The 6,605-nt window shown below is 41.8% G+C and overlaps 1 pseudogene; it reads left to right on the forward strand.

Annotated features, from left to right (window-relative positions):
• Positions 1–619: 619 nt before the first annotated feature.
• Positions 620–1,229, forward strand: LOC116758880 (annotated as a pseudogene).
• Positions 1,230–6,605: the final 5,376 nt, after the last annotated feature.

The following is a 6,605-nucleotide window of genomic DNA, read 5'->3' on the forward strand; positions in this document are numbered from 1 at the left end:
TATGTGAACACATATATATGGAATCTAAAAAAAAAATGGTTCTGATGAACCTATGGGCAGGACAGGAATAAAGACATAGACCAAGAGAATGGACTTGAGTACATGGGGAGGTGGAATGGTAAGCTGGACGAGGTGAAAGTGTAGCATTGACATATGTACACTCTCAAATGTAAAACAGATAGCTAGTGGGAAGCAGCTACATAGCACAGGGAGATCAGCTCGGTGCTTTGTGACCACCTAGAGGGATGGGATAAAGAGGGTGGGAGGGAGATGCAAGAGAGAGGGGATATGGGGATATACGTATGCTTATAACTGATTCACTTTGTTATACAGCAGAAAATAACTCAACACTGTAAAGCAATTATATTCCAATAAAGATGTTTAAAAAAACAGACAATGTCAAGAGAATGAGAAGGCAACCCAGAGACTGGGAGAATGTCTTGCAAAAGACACATCTGATAAAGGATGTTATCCAAAATATACAAAGAACTCTTAAAACCCAACAATAAGGAAATGAACAAACCAATAAAAAATGGGCCAAAGACCTAATGAGACTCACCAAATAAGATATACAGATGGCAAATAAACATATGAAGTCTTTGTCACGTCTACTGCAAGAATGAAGACCATTCTCAGCAATCAGGCTGTCCACATTCTAGAAAATATTGACATTACTCTGAAAGAACACACCGTTATCATGAAGGGCCCTGAGGAATCCTGAAGAAGGATTTCAGTCACATCAAAGTAGAACTCAGTTTCCTTGGAAAGAAAGAAGAGGCTCCAGGCTGACAAATATTGGGGAAATAGAAAGGGACTGGTACCTCTAGCACTATCTGTAGTTACGTACAGTGCATGACCAAGAGTGTCACCCTGGGCTTCCATCACAAGATGAGGCTGTGTATGCTCACTTCCCCATCAATGCCATTATTCAGAAGAATGTGTCTCTTGCTGAAATCCAAAATTTCTTGGGTGAAAAATAGATCCACAAAGTTTGGATGAGGCCAGGAGTTGCTTGCTCCATATCTCAAGCCCAGAAAGATGCGTTAATTCTTGAAGGAAACAGCAGTGGACTTAAATCAAATTTAGCTGCTTTTTTTCAGCAAGCCACAACAGTTAAAAACAAGGATATCAGAAAATTTCTGGGTAGTATCTATGTCTCTGAAAAAGGAACAGTTCAGCAGGCTGCTGAAAAAGTTTTAAGATGTCCAGCTACCGAAACAAGATGCTGAATGATTCCCAAGACATATTTGTGATACTTTAAAGATACAGTAAAAGCCCTGTATTGAAAAGAAAAGATATTCCACATCACATGTCATCAGGGAAATGCAAATTAAAACCACAGTGAGAGGGCTTCCCTGGTGGCGCAGTGGTTGAGAGTCTGCCTGCCGATGCAGGGAACACGGGTTCGTGCCCTGGTCCGGGAGGATCCCACATGCCGCGGAGCGGCTGGGCCCGTGAGCCATGGCCGCTGAGCCTGCGTATCCAGAGCCTATGCTCCACAACGGGAGGAGGCCACAACAGTGAGAGGCTTGCGTACCGCAAAAACAAAACAAACAAAAAAAACCACAGTGAGATTCCACTACACACCCAGTAAAATGGCCAAAATCCACAACACTGGCAAATGCTGGGAGGATGTTGAGCAACAGGAACTCTCATACATTGTTGGTGGGAATGTAAAATGTACAGCCAATTTGGAACACACTTTGGCAGTTTCTTACAAAACTAAACATACTCTTACCACATGATCCAGCAATTGTGCTCCTTGGTATTTACCCAGAGAAACTGAAAACTTATGTCCATACAAAAACCTTCATATGGATGTTTACGGCAGCTTTTCTCATAATTGCCCAAACTTGGAAACAACCAAGATGCTGTTTCAGTAGGTGAATGGATAAATAAACTGAAGTACATCCAGACAATGGAATATTATTCAACACTGAAAAGAAATGAGCTATTAAGCCATGAAAAGACACAGAGGAAACTTAAACGCATATCACTAACTAAAAGACGCCAATCTGAGAAGGATACACACTATATGATTCCAACTATGTGACATTCTGGAATAGAAAAACTATGGATATGGTACTTGCCAGGGGTTAGTGAAAAGAGAGGGATTAATAGGTGGATCATAGACGATCTTTCGGGGAGTAAAAACACTGTATGATACATGCCATTATACATTTGTCTGAACCTGTACACCGTACAACACCAATGGAAACTATGGACTTTGAGTGATTATGATGTGTCAGTGCAGATTTACCAATTTCAACAAATGTAGTCTTCTGGTGGGAGATGTTGATGATGCAGGGAGGCTATGCATGTGTGGGGGAAGGAAGTATATGGAAAATCTCTTTACCTCCCTCTCAATTTTGCTATGAACTCAAAACTACTCTTAAAAATAAAGTCTTTAAAGAAACCCAGGAGCTGGCTGAGGTCTCCCTGATACACTGAGGTGGGGCTCACAGGGGCGGGCCAGCAGCCCAATGCAGCAGCGCCCTCCCGGGGCCATATTGTGGGAGTGACCCTGGACTGAGTAGGAGAGGTACCAAGATGGTGTTTGAAACAAGCACCAGATCAAAGAATAGATCTGAGAAAACAGAGGATATGCAAGAAGGAAGAAGAAGGAAGCCATCAGTTGGAACAGAATCACCAAATTGGAAGAACTAACAAGATGACAAATTGGGGGGAAAGATAAGAGTTAAATTAGAGTCAGAGTGAGGTGCCGGGGCTTCTATGGCTGGTTTCCATTTGTACCTCAGAAGCACAGAAGCCCCAGCCTGAGTACTCCTGTCACATATGGGTATGGAGTACTTCCTCTCCCTAGAGACAGCTACATGTGTCCCTGAGAAGGGGAGAATACCAAACACATCGGATGCCACCAGAAATACATTTATGGAATTTCAGTTCTCTGGAAACCTCTCAGACAATGTCCATTCAGTAATATCATAAATGACTTCTTCAACAGGCACAGTTTATAAGAGTAGAATTAGAAAGGACAATTATATAAACTCTTGACAGTTGTGCAAACAGAAAATTGTTTCTAAGGGTTTACACAGTCAGCATTTGCTAATGTCCTGATCTTATGTCCAGTAGGCACTGGATGGTCAGGTTTCTGTGATCATGGCAGATGGAAGAGTTTCAAACTAAAGGGCTGAATTGACCATGGACTGACTTCCTCCTGGCCCTGAACTGATTTCCCATGACTGTCTTAATATAATTTGTGGTATAATGTGTTAACATGTCATATAATCTTCATATATTCAGCCCTGACTTTATTATTGTGGACCTCCTGGGGTGTGGATCATTTCCTGTTAGGCAGCCTTTACATAGTTTTTGCTTTCCTTAGCCCATTTGTGCGAAGCTGTGCCTTTTTACTATGTTCGTACAAAGAAGTATATGGATACGCACCTAAGCGCCATATTAATTGTTAACCCAGACCGGAGAAGTAACATAATTTTATTTCTTTTATTTAATATTCTATAAAAGTTAGAAGGAAAAAGCATTATGTGTTAAATTAGTTAGAAAGAAAACTCAGTTAAGTTTTAAGTTTTAATTAAATTAATTTTACTTAAGTGCTAATATTTTGAAACACAAAACTAGAACCAGAAATTCTGTTAAGGAGTATGGGCTATACACAATGGGGAGAGTTGTGTCCCAGAAGTTGAATAATGACCTAGGGCTCCACCAAATACTGAGCTGCTTTATTTACCTAACTAACAAATATCAAAAGAAAATAGGATGGAACCTGTTTTCCTGCTAACGTTGATGATTGCTAGATAAATACAGAAAGGTCTGACGTACAGTCAGGTATCAATAAAGGCAAGGGCATGAGTCCTAATTGAACAGCTATTGTGTGCTAGGATTTCACCAGGTTCTGGGGGTACTGGGGTGAGGAAGGGGTCAGGTTAGGGAGAAGGGAAAAGCAGTTCTCTTATGTCCAAAGTTGTCTGGGCACTTCCATGGCTGAGTTCTCTGAACTCATCACTCACTTCCCCACTTCCCTAGTTTCAATAAGCATGTTGCTTGGAAACTCACATAAAATGTGAAGTGGGAGCATTGCAAAGCAACCTGTCATAACCCACCATGCCCTGTTTTATTACCTTTATGGTATTTCAAGGTGAAAGCCTATATTCAGCCTTGTCTTTTGCTTTCTCGGGGAAATTCCAGACAGCTGCAGAGAAGCTATGAAGCTTCTCGTGCCAGTTGGTGGGACCTTGTGCTCTCACACTCTGATCTGCAGGAAGCACGTCCAGAGGTCGGCTCTTCTCTACAACAGGGATTAGTCTAGGAGCCATTTACTAAACTGGGCATGACCACCAGTCCCTTTATCTCCTCCTAAATTCCACAGTACAACCTTAGATATGGAACCTTTTTTTCTTTCTTTCTTTTTTTTTTTAATTTGAGTTTTACATAAAGAAATAGCTTGGAAGCTATTTCCAGACCAATTTATCTGCTGTTATGGGAACCCTCTTTAAGGAAAAGACATAATCTGTCTAACATCCTTCATACACCCACTCCCCTTTCTCTTTTCTAATGAAAAATGTGCTGTGGTGAAACTCCCTCTGCATCAATCTTAGGCTCCAAAGGCCATCTGGCTAACACAGGACACTGTACTTTCCTGTGGCAAGAAAATGAACATTTTTTTTTAAGTGAATGAAAGTAATTCCTCACATTTTTTTCAGATATAGCAAAAAACTGGAAGAGAATCCTAGGAAAGAGCTAGCAAACATTGCCAATAGGCCAAAGTCTCTTCATATTTAACAGGAAGAGGGTGTTTGACCTTTTCTCCACACCACTGCGTATGTGAATTTCTGACCTTGCCCCTGCATTTCTTACTTGCTGTCCCTTGTACAGCAGGTGGTAAATCATCACTCCACCGAACCCCAGCCCTGCTGGAAAGTGTCTCTGACTCTAGAAAGCACACTGTAGGTGACTGTTCAATTAAAGGCACAGGGTCTGCAGTCAAAAGATCTCCATTTGGGACCTGTGTCCATCACGTACTCATTATATAACTTCGAGTGATATTATTTACACTAGCGAAGCCTGATTTCTCGTCTGAAAAATGGGATAATAGTAGTACTTACTTCAGTTTCCTCATCTATTAAAAGGAAATAATAACATTATGCTTCTCCCTGGGTTAGTGTGAAGATGAAATAAAGAACACAAGGTGCATAGCACGGAGTGTGGTATATAGCAGGCATTCAAAAAACGGTAGTTACAAGGATAATGACAATAAGAGGATGGCATTGAGAAAATGACCTGCAGTTTAGGTTAGGACATACCAACACAGAGTGAGAAGAGCTCTCCTCTAGCCAGAATGCAGTTTCTCTTGAAAAATGCCTAAAAGGCCTTGCTGTAGTTAGTCTAAACTAAGTTTATTCCGCTCTAACTACCCATCAGTTGTCTTCATACCTGTATGTCCCACAGGCAGCTCAGATTCAATGTATTTAAATTTAGGCATCTTAATTCTTTTTGACTCTCATGTCAACCATGTCCTTCTTTCTGTAGTATTTTAATGTTACCTATGCATCCTGCAAACCAGCAGCCTGAGAGTCACCCTGAGACCTTCCCCAACCCTCTGCCTCCCTAATCTTTCACCTCCTGAATATGCCCTGAATCCATCATTCTCAGACCTTCCATATCATCACTGCCTTATTCGAAGCCTCATCCCCTCTCTCCTGCACTACTGCAATAACCTCTTAGCCACTCCTACTCTCTAATCTCTTTGCTCTCTGCTCCACCCTCCATACATCCTTACCACACACATGATCATTCTAAAAAGCAATTTGATTGGTGTCACTTCTCTGACTAAGCCCCTGCAATAACTCCCTACCGATAAAAGGATTATCTCCAAACTCCTGGCCAAGTGTACAGGTCCTCCATGCTCTAACCCTCCCTTCCCACGCCGACCTCATCCCTGCCAATCTTTCATGATTGTCGAACATTCCAACAATGAGAAACTCTTATAATCTCAAGAATATTGTAGGGTCCGGACTCCAAGATCGTCCCCAATGATCCCCACCTCCTGGTGTTCATGACCTTGCGTAGCCTTCTCCCACTTTGTACCAGAGTTGGTCTGGGTGACCAACAGAATGGCAGAATGATAATAACCTAATCACTCCTGAGATTAGGTTATAATGGCAAAGGCTTCTATCTTGGACTGTCTTTCTCTTGGATTACTTGCCCTATGGAAAGCCAGCTGCCATGTCATGTGAGTAATGCTATAGAGAAGCCATGGTGAGGAACTGAAACCTCCTGCTGACAGTCACGTGAGTGAGCTTGGAGACTGCTTCTCCAGCCCCTTCAGATGACCGCAGTCCCAGCCAACACTTGAGAGCAACCTCATGACACACCGTAAGGCAGGACCATCCAATTAAGACTCTCCCAGATTCATGGCTCTCAGAAACTATGTGAGATCTCAGATACTTACTATTGTAAGCTGCTAAGTTTCAGAGTAATTTTTTATTCAGCAATACATAATATAAAAATCATCTTCATTTAAACCTCCTTTCTCTTGTACATTCCTTTATACATGATATATACCATCCATCCATTGCCACCATGCAAGCCTCAGCTAAAAAGTCACTCTATAAAGCTGTCCCGCT

The sequence above is a fragment of the Phocoena sinus genome, chromosome 1 (assembly GCF_008692025.1).
Source record: "Phocoena sinus isolate mPhoSin1 chromosome 1, mPhoSin1.pri, whole genome shotgun sequence".
Taxonomy (NCBI): domain Eukaryota; kingdom Metazoa; phylum Chordata; class Mammalia; order Artiodactyla; family Phocoenidae; genus Phocoena; species Phocoena sinus.